Here is an 11,112-nt window from a genome sequence, read left to right on the forward strand (position 1 = left end):
GCCTAAGGGCCGGCGCACAATAGCGCTTGCCGCCGCATGGCTTCCATTGCGCTGGGGGCCGACCCTCTGGGAGCCAGCAAGCAGGAAGCTAGCCAGCCAGAAGGCTGGCGCTCCCCACCCGCAGCTTACAAGGGAACATTTCTGTAACTGACAGAACGAAAATCCCTTCTTCCTGCACGTGCTAAGTGATCAAGCACTTGGCGCTCCTAGTTCTTCATCTGGACGGTAGTATATAGGTATATACATATATGAAAATTTATTGAGCTGCAAATTGAAGATTAGTGCACTTTACTAAATATGCTATGTGTTTTATATATCATTTTTTTTTTTTAAAAAAGCTCTAACCTTTCATTTCTTGGCAGTTTTTATCCCTTTAGGCCTACGACTGGAACAAGAACTGGCATGACCTGCTACACTTTCATTCTGGCAACATGGGAAGGTAGGGCTTTTCACTACTCCATAATCTGTCAATATCGCTCACTCTTTCCAATATTTTCTTTCCTTAACAACTAGGGTGAGGGAAAAGTGAAAAAAAAAAAAGAAGGAAGGGAAAAATACACACACACACACACACACACACACACACACACACGATAGCTAAGGTACTTATATTACTAAGTTCTACTGGTTTATTGAAAGGAATAGTTAATGTTTAATTGTTTGATCAATCTTACATGCCTAGATCTGGTTATCTGAGTAACCACTTTGAAGATAACAATATATGATAAAACAACCATTTTTAATTTCCTATTACCTTGTTTTGAAATTCTGTATTTTTTTTTATTGTTTTTATGGTGTTTTATCTATGTCTTTGTTTTGTTCTTTTGTTTTTGTTCTTTTCACTTTAAAGCAAAAAGAAATTCCTTTCCTTAAAATCTATTAAGTATTTTCAGTACACAATTAAATTTCATCTTCAGCACACTTTCCTGTGATGCAAAATCTAGAAGCTGTTAGAAAATCTTGCAGTTTTCTGGGTCAAAAACTTCTTTATGGAAAAAACATTAATAAAGTCAAATATGGATTAAAATGATCAATAAAAATGAGATAAAATATTCACAACATAAACCCTGCACAGAAGGTCAAGTCCTTCAATTGAAGTTCTGACCAGTTTATAAAGGAGCAACAACACAATAGAAAAAGGGGGGAAGACTACAATCAAAAAGTTCCATTTAAAAAATATAAACTCCCCAACAAGCATATGCTTACCCTCACCATAAAAGAAATGAAAATAAAAACTATACTGATGCCAGGTATGGTGGTGATGCCTGTAATCCCAGCTACTTGGGAGGCTGAGGCAGGATAATTACAAGTTTAAGAACAGTCTGGGCAACCTAGTCAGACCCTGTCTCAACAAAAAATTGTTTGAAAAGGACTAGGGTTGTAGCTCAGTGGTAGAATCCTTGTGTAGCATACATGAAGCCCTGGGTCCAATCCCCAGTACTGCAAACAACAACAAAAACTATACTGAGATACCATTTTTACACTGTCAGTTTGGATAAAATCCAAAGGTTAAATACCACGTGGTGTTAGCAAGGCTGATGGAATTAGACTTGGCCATATATTGTGTAAGAAGATGTATTTTCTACTTTTGAAAAGGGCAGTTTAACACACCCAAGAATGGTTAGCAGTTCCATTCTTAAGAATTTAAATGGCAGATATACTTTTGTAAGCAAAATGATGCCTAGTCAAGATAACATTGTTGTAATAATAAAATATCGTAAATTACCTAGGTATTTATGAAGAAAGGTCTAGTTAAATTATGAAGTATGCTTATATTGTAGTAGAATTATGGGAAGCTATAAAAACAAGATCTCTCTGTTATTAAGTAAAAAAATCCAATGAGTAGTACAATGTAAAGAGTATGCTAATATTTGTGTAAAAGTAGGAAAAACATGTATATATCTATATTGTTACATATGCATATTGTCTTGCTTACCTTTTTCATTGCTGAAACAAAATACCTGACACCCAAAGTGAAAGGAGAAAAGGTTTGTTTAGCTCATAGTTTGTAGAGGTTTCAGTTCATAGTTGGCTGGCTCCAAGGCAAGATAGCATGGCAGAGGGGCATGTCGGAGAAGAAATAGATCATGGCAGGCAGAAGGCAGAAGTCACCAGCAGCAAGTTGAAGTGACAATAGCAGCTTTTTCTGCCCCTTTATATTCTACCTAGGCTACCGGGCAGTGCCAAACCACTCAGTGGAACTGATTTAGTAATCTCACACCCTTAATCCTAGGATCACACACTCTAGATCCAGCCACCTCCAAAAAAAGCCCCACCTGTGACCTCATAAGGCTTTGGGGGAAACATCTAGACACAAGCCGTAACACATATAAATATGTATAATATGTGTATAAAGTACTCGGGAATAACCAGGATGTAAAATAAGCAGATTGCCTATGGGGAGACATTTTATATTTTTTTGTTTTGATGTTTGACCTTATATTACCTATTCAAAACAAAAACAAACATTGTCAACAATTGTAACCCTCTACGTGGCTCAGTATGGCTGAAATACGAAGGAGTGGTCAAAATATACAGTGTATGTTTAAACAAAAAGTTCACTGCAGTAAAGGACACATTGCCAGTAATATCCCGCAAAATACTTCCCATCACTTTGAACCCAGTTGTTCCATTCTTCTTGCCACTTTCTGCAGCAGGTTTGATACCTTCTTCTATGAGTATCTTGCCAAAGTGTGATAAAAAAAACTATGGTGAATGCTGCTGCTGAGTGCTATCCACAGAGGGCAGGCTTGCAAAACATTAGTGTGCCCTATCCATCTGATCCCCCGGACCTGGCACTGTGGAACTTCTGGCTCTTCCCCAAAGTCAAAATGATCACTAAAGATAAATGTTTTGAGTAGATCAGGACACGGAGGCAGCCAGGACAGCACAACTAGAGACAGAAAGAAGACTTCCAGAACTGCTTCAGAAAGTGTCAAGGACTACCTGAACGAGGTGAATGAGTTCAAAATGGGGGAGGGGTTCTTTGGGGGGAATCAATGGCAATGTGTCTTTTACTGTGATAAATTCTTAAAAATTTACATCGCATTTATTTTTATCACATTGCTTAGGTTTACACTTAAGTTTATTGCCAGAGAGGACTAAGATTTCCTTACAGTCAATTATAAACACATTCGGTGCTTAGAGGCCACACAAGGATGGAAAGTATTTCCCGTCTCCCTCTCCACTCTATTGTCTGAGCAGAGGTCCCTGTTCAGGAGACTCCCCACATCCCCTCAGCTTTGCCTTCTTTGCCCCTTTGCCCCTGTGCTCCTGGCTCCATTTGGTGCTGGAGTCCTGCTTACCTTGATCTTTTGGGGTGGGGGAGAAAACCTCCAAATAAAAAACTTTTTTTGCTAATGCTAATTATTCCTCTAGAGTGGCTTTCCTGTTATGTTGTTAAAAATCCCCTTATCCAAGAGTGAGGATGAGAAGTGATAATAAGGTGAGGAAGAAGAAACCTTGCCAGGTGTGGTGGTGCACGCCTGTAGTCTCAGCACTTGAGAGGCTGAGGCAGGAGGATCATTGTGAGTTCCAGACCAACCTGCACAACAAAGTGAGCTCAAGGCCAGCCTGAACTGCATAGCAAGACCGTGTCAAAAAGACAAAAAAAAGAAGCAACTTTCTACTATCACAAGGACTGAAACTCAGCAAACACATCCCAAATGCTCTTGGCTAGCCTTGCCCTCCCGCATGTGGACCTCTTCCAGAGCTCCCTGCTCCAGTGCTCACACACGTCCACTCAGATCCGCCAGAACAGCACTGAATTCCGTATTTTGAGGAGTAATCAATCAGCGGGTCCATGAACTTTATTTCCTAAACATCTGTTGACTTTTTCTGCTTCTTTTCATTTCTGCTGCCATCACGTCAGCCCAGGTATTGTATTGTAATTGTTATCTCGGTTTAAACGACTGTGGTAACTACCGCCATCCCTTGGTCTTCTTTCTCCTGGAGTAGGAGGTTTCTTCCACTTTCTCCTTCACATTTGTGCATGTGTGCTTGTGTGTATGTGTGTGTGAAACGTACTATCCATACACAAAAGTATATGCAATGGGTGCTTTTAGAGATTTCCTGGTTCACCTATAGTAGCTGGCTCACCTGTGCTTCAAATGTTAGTTGGCGACAACTGGTACTGCTCCTCTCTGCTGTATCCAGCTGTCACACCTGGGTGGTCAGTCTTGCTGTACCTTCAGCTCCCACCTACATGGACTGGACACACCTACTACACCAGTTCCTGGAATGGTGCTTCCTTTGCCTCTGATGGGGTGGCTGTGGTACGGTGTGACTGCCAGCATTCCCTGCAGGATCAGAGCCTGGTCTCCACAGGCCATATGTTTGCTTGGCTTTCTCCACCCCCAACCCACTCTGCTTCCCTCACTTCCCTTCTCCTCATTCCCTAAGATCACTTCCCCAGTAAATCACCCAAAGCCTCATCTGAGGTTCTGCTTCTGTGATAAAGAATTTAAGGCAGTGCATGAAAGCAATCCTTTAGCTTATCAAATTATTATAATCTGAGCAACTACTTGGAGGATAACAATATGCAATATAATATCCATTGTTAATTTCCTATCTTGTTTTAAAATCTTTTTTGAATTGTTTAAATTTTTTTTTATTTTAAAGATTAAAAAGACTAACAAAACAACAATGAAGACAAAATCAAAACAACACAAAAACAGCACATGACCTAAAAACAAAATGATAGGAATTAATAATGGTTGCTCCATTACACATTGTTATCTTTTATGAAGTTGCTCAGTCTACCAGATGTAAGAGTATAAGACTGATCAAACAATCAAAGACAGTAACAAGTAATAATAAAAAAAGAAAAAACATTGGGAATGATGCAGAGCTTCACCATACAAGATGGTAGGAGTCCAACAAGGGTTCTTACACTGCATATTGTTGTTTTCAGATCAGTCATTCTGATTACTAGATTCAAGCATACAAAATCGATCAAGAAAAAAGAAAAATTTAAGCATTGACTGTTCCTTTCAATAAACCACAGACATCAGCAATACACCTACCTATCCCATCTATCCTTGTACATACATATAAATTTTGTTTTTCATTTTAAAAAGAAAAGAAAAAAAACAAGATAACAAAAATAAATACATAAATAAAGAGGCATAGAGGACAATAAAAATGATGCCAAATTTCAAGACATGGTGATAGGATATTAACAATGGTTATTACATTATATAATGTTATCTTCAAAATGGTTGCACATATATCCAGATGTAGGCATGTAAGAGTGATCAAACAATTACATTCCATATCATTTTTATTGTTTTTTTCCTTTAAAATAAAAGAAATTATTATGCTCACTGCAGAAAAATTATCCAAAACTTAAAAATGAGGCAAAGGGAAGGTGTTATGGTTTGTGTCTGGATGTCCTTCCAAACCCTCATGTGGTTATACGGTTTTTTCGGAGGTGGTTGAATCCAGAGTATGACTGATTTTGTAGTGCAATGCTGAGACTAAGGATGCTGGGATTAGGGCAGGAGATGGCTGAAACAGTCCATTGATTGGACTGCCACCGCCCTAATCCTGGGAGACTATGAAATATAAGGGCAGAAAGAGATTTTTCTTGCCCTTCCTCTTGTTGCTTTTGCTGTTTCCCGCTGTCATGAACTGTTGCCTATCTGCCGTGCCACCCTGTCTTGGAGCCAGCCGACTATGGACTGAAACCTCTACAAACTGAGAGCCAAATAAACCTTTCCCTGTTAAACTTTGGGTGTTGGCTATTTTGTCTGAGCAATGAGAGAAAAGTAACTAAGAGAGAAGGCAACACGTTCTTGAAATATCACATTTTGACAGTTAACCCAGTGGCTATTTAATTATTTATCTACAGAATTGGACCTCATACTTCAGCGTTCATCTTGATCACGGTTCTGAGCTGAAATGTGTCCCATTGAAAACTACTATGCTTTTAAAAAAAAAGCAAATTATGGGACAAAAACTATGAAATTTAAACAAAAATTCTTACTGTACTAATGGGGGAGGAAATAGAGTGGGGAAAGGGTTATAAGTTGGTTTCCTCTAAATATAATTTACTGTAGTTTTTAAAATTTTAAAACCATGTATATGTCTTATACAACTTTTAAAAATTAAATTTATTTTCAACTGACACAGAAAAACATAAACATTATGCGTATTAATAGGGAAGCGTGTAATATTTTGATACTTGTCTTTTTTTTTAATGTTTGCCTCAAGTCAAACATCTGTGTTCTCAGACACTTATCATTGCTTTATGATGAAAATGTTCAAAATCTCCTCCAGCTTTTTGAAATCAGCATTACATTATTGTTACCTATGGTTACCCTACTATGCAATAGTCCACCAGGACCTCTTGCTTCTGTCTAACTATAACCTAATACCCACTTAATCAACCTTTCCCAGTCCCTCCCTGTCTCACAGTCTCCCCAGCCCCTGCTAACCCTCATTCTACTCTCAACCTTCATGCGATCAAATTTTTTAGATTCTACATATGAGTACAATCATGTGGTAATTGTCTTTGTGTGTCTGGCTTATTTCACTTAACATAATGAGCCCTGGTCCCATGCACTGTGTCACAAATGATAGCATTTCCTTTTACAGCTGAATAGTATTCCATTTTTTATGTATTTTTTCTTTATCCATCCTTTAGTTGATGAACATGTGGGTTATTTCCAATTCTTGGCTATTGTGAATAGTGTTGTAATGAACAAAGGAGGGAAGCTATCTCTTCAACATACTGATTTCATTTCCGTTGGATCTATACCAGTAGTGGGATGGTTGGGTCATCATACAGTAGTCCATTTTCAGGTTTTTGAGGAACCCCTATACTGTTCTCCAAAATGGCTGTGACAATTCTCAGCCCCATAAACAGTGTGCAAGGGTTTCTTTGTCTCCACATTCTTGCCCACTTTTGTTATTTTTATACCATAAAAAACCACCAAAAATATAAAATAGGAAAAAAACAAATAAATCTAATGCCATAACAAGCCAGAGGCATAACCACACAAGTAACTCTTCTAAATTTCTTTACAACAGTAATTTGATTATAATCCCTTAGAGATATACTCTGTGGAAACTACAGAACAGTTAACAAATTGTTTTTTTTTTAAACAATGATATGTGCAAGGAAAATAAGTGAGGTAGAGAGGAAAACAACAGACTTAAAATGTTTAATGGAGGCAAGGCAATGAATTGCAATTTATGGACCATATTTCGCCCCTGAGTCAAACAAATAAATTGTAACAAATGTTATAAGACAATTGGGGAAATTCTGATATTAAGGAAGCATTGTTAGGATTTTTTTCAGGTTGAAGTTGTTTTTTTAATTTAAGCATTGATTTTATAGACTGTAATCTAAAAGTGGGCTACATTTAAAACGTAATTTTTTAATTTTTAAAATTTTATTTTGTGAGTACATGTGTAAAAGATTTTATATGCATTTTGGAAGAGATCATCCAGAAATGGGTTCTTTCCAATAAATGTGGCTTCTTCCACATTTTCAGTCATCTGACCACAGTCTTGTGAGGTGAACATTATTATCTGGACCTCACTGTACTCTTGAACCATTCTGGGTGATGATTCATCTTTTGTTTATGGGGCAACTCAGGACATAAAGCCAATGGCCTGATCAAAGTTTCTGAAGGAGAATTTCCTGTGGACGGCATCTTTCTCACCTAATTCTAACCATCCTGCTGCTGTAAGGTCAAGTATAACTTGGTTCCTCTCCTCTGCTGTCAACCACGGACCATCTGCACCTGCAGCGGAGGTGTCAGTAAGCGCTGTGTCACCGCTGTGACTTGTTCGCCACTCCTGAATTCTTAAGGTGTGAACATTTTATCATGGTTAATTTTTATTTTAAAAATAATTGTCAGGATTCAGTGATACAAGTGTAAATACTTAAAGATTAAATGGTGTTTGCGTTTACTTCAGAATAATTCTGGGGGAAGGGAAATGCGAGGTAGGTACAGGGAGATTCTATTCTATAGCTGCGTCTTTATATCTGACATTTTCTAGTCTGAAAAATGAATTTACACAGGGCAGCTGGAGAGACATAATTCTTATTGAATTATGCCTTAGAAAGTTAGCAATGCCCTAGAGATACTTTCTTTCAAGGTCCGAGAGAATAATAAAAACTTTGATCTCTTATCACAATTTAGAAGTTCATTGGAGATTTTAAAATATGTTCTAAAACTTTTTTCCATCAATCTGTGTGTGTTTCTTCCTGCCGTGACTATCCTAATTCTATCCTTTTGCCATTTAATGCCTATGATATTGTATTAACTACCTTTCCACTTCTTTTTATAGCATGAAAACAGAATAAAACACATGAGGACCTCCTGCAAAATAGATGCTTAAAACAAAAGTCAACCCAAAAAGTTAGAGAAAGGAGAGGCACTATTGATTAAAAATCCTCAAACTCAACCATGAGAACTTAGTAGGTTCATGGTCTCATTCGGTAAGGAGCGATTTTTTTTAAAGAACAATTAAAATAGAAATACATGCACATAGTATAAAATTCAAAGGTACAAAATGTGCTGTAAGAAAAAATATCCAGGAGCATTAATGCTAAGAGTTTATTGAGTATTCCTTCAGAGATACTCTAAAAATATTTGCACAAAATGTAATTATATACCACAAATGTAAGTATATTAAATATAGCAATTGAATAATCTTTAATGTTCCCTGGTCCCGTGATTTTTTAGGACTCCTTTTCACCTCTAGACTATCATTTCTACAGTTAGCACAGAAATTTTTTTTTTTTTTTTTTTGGTCTTTTTGAGACAGGGTCTCACTATGCAGTTCAGGCTGGCCTTGAGCTCACTTTGTAGCCCAGGCTGGTCTCGAGCTCACAATGATCCTCCTGCATCAGCCACCCAGAAAAATAATTCTGAAATAATATTTGCCATCCTTAGTTTTTTCTTTGGCTTTGAAAAATTATTTCTCCATTTTGGCAACTTGAGCAACTTCATTTTTTTCAGATGAACACTCATAACAGTGCATAAATAAATATTTAAACTTACATGTGCATAAATCTGTTGGATTTCAGAAAACATTCTGCACTGGGTTCTACCAGTGTTGAAAAATTAGCATTAGAAAAAACTAAACAATCTTATTTTGATCTCCTATCTCCCTACTTTCAGAATTGTGATTTTTTATAAAGATCAAAACCATGGTTTGGTTTGGTTTGGTTTGATCTGAGACAGGGTCTTTCTATGTAGTTCAGGCTGGCTCTGAACTTACCAGGTATCCCAGGTTGGCCTCAGACTTGTAACAATCCTGTTGCCTCAGCCTTTGGAGCACTGAGATTATAAACAAGCATCAGCAAGCCTGGCCTAAATGGAGATTTTTAAGTGGAGGTTACTGTGAATTAGCGACAGTGTATTAGATAAACAACTGGGAGATGCGGAAGATGCAAGAAGATGGGAAGAAGGCAGTGGAGACCTAGGAATGGTAAGGAGAGGTTGCAGGAGGGTCTCACTCTCTTGCAAACCTTATAAATTTGAGTCATCCAGTAGGACGGATCTTGAGACCATAATACTGAGAGAAATAAGTCAGTCTAGCTCTCTTAACATCTCACAGTGGAGAAGGGCCCTGACAGCCTGATTGCTCATTCTTACAACCTTTGAAGGAGGCTTTTGTTCTGTAGCTGCAGCGGCTCCCCACAGAGTTGCAGCTGCTTAGAGAGTCTTCAGATATTTGAGTTTTAGAGTTGGGCAGCTTAGGTTTATAGCACCTACATGATATGAGATATTTCTACACCAAATAACTACATATGGAACTGGGTCAGTTATCAAAAGGTATATACTAAAAATGTTAAGTAAGTTTTGACATTAAAATACACTTCCAAGTATGAAATAAAATTATAAAAATGTTGTAACAGTCCTCAAGCCTGCTCCCACTCTGTGACTCTCTTTCCGTCTTTATTCTCCATTTCTAACATGCCCTTTCTCCTTTTTTCAACAGTTCAACTGGGTCCCAAGACACTGGCTGATCTGTCCTCAAAGGCAGGTGAAATATGAAGTTTTGGGCTAAGACAAGTTATATTTACAATAAGTTAAACTACTCCCAAACGTCATGGGATGAACAGCTCCTCAGTTAAATAGAAGTTATAAAAATGCACCATTCTAAAGATTTAAGAACCCATGATTCCACAGAAAATCCAATACAACTAAAATTGCTAAATACAGTAATTTTTCTCTATGACTTTTGAGTCTGTTTTATCATTCCATTGTTTTTATCATTCCATTGAACCAAATGCTTTTCTTCAAAAGCCCAGTGCCCACTCTCTACAAATTGAAAATTTCTTACGTTATCTTATTCCACAATGTTCACAGGTTATATAGCCTTACAAATTGTAAATACCTGTCTTCAATAATTTTCTGTGCATTTTGTGAGTCCTGAACAATTAGGTCTGATAGAGATCACTTGCAAGTGGTTTTATTTCAAAATTTAATAAAATAGAGAAACAGTTTATTAAAAATCCTGAGGTTATCACTGGATTCTGAAAAAACTTCCTGTTAAGAGCATACTCTGAGCTCAGAACATTTTTGTCCTGTCAGAAAGTATGCTGGTATTGTGCTTCATGACTTCGTTGGATTTGCAGAAGCATTTTTATCTTTCTCCTGCCCATGTGCTCTGTCTAGCAGAAGGGTGCTCTCTTTGTCATTGTTCTGCAGAGGGACAGAACCAATAGAATTGTGCGTATAGTAATGAGATGGGCTTTATTAAAATAGTTTACATGACTCCATGCTGAACCTCTCTGCAGGCTAGAGAGCTGGGGAAACCAGTAGCTGCTAATTTAGAGAAGCTGACAGCCTCAGAACAAGAGGAACCAGGGACACAGCCTCAGTCTGAGGTTGAAGTTTGGAGGCTACCTGGAAAGCAGCCGGTAAAGCCTGGATTCAGAGGCTGGAGAACTTGGAATTCTGATGTTCAAAGGTGATGACAGGACAACAAAAAATCAAGCACTCAAGAAAAGTACCAAGGCAACCCCCTTCTTCCACTGTTTGATCTTTGCCTGTCCCCAGCCTATTGGGTGGTGTCTACTGGAGTCAGTGTGGGCCTTCCCCACTCAACTTTTTTTTTTATTCATACTTGTCAGTACATAATGATTAC

At 37.8% G+C, this 11,112-nt stretch overlaps 1 long non-coding RNA gene across 2 annotated transcripts in view; it reads left to right on the forward strand.

The window, feature by feature from the left end:
• The window catches only part of LOC102009373, a 35,732-nt gene extending 25,580 nt beyond the window's left edge, over positions 1-10,152 (forward strand). For both annotated transcript variants that reach the window (XR_001237060.1, XR_263510.2), the window contains 4 exons: positions 363-439; positions 7,699-7,819; positions 8,302-8,452; positions 9,961-10,152. This is a non-coding gene — a long non-coding RNA (uncharacterized LOC102009373). The remainder of the gene's footprint in view (positions 1-362; positions 440-7,698; positions 7,820-8,301; positions 8,453-9,960) is intronic.
• The last annotated feature ends 960 nt before the right edge of the window (positions 10,153-11,112 follow it).

Source organism: Chinchilla lanigera, unplaced genomic scaffold, assembly GCF_000276665.1.
Source record: "Chinchilla lanigera isolate Chin_1 unplaced genomic scaffold, ChiLan1.0 scaffold00070, whole genome shotgun sequence".
Lineage (NCBI taxonomy): Eukaryota > Metazoa > Chordata > Mammalia > Rodentia > Chinchillidae > Chinchilla > Chinchilla lanigera.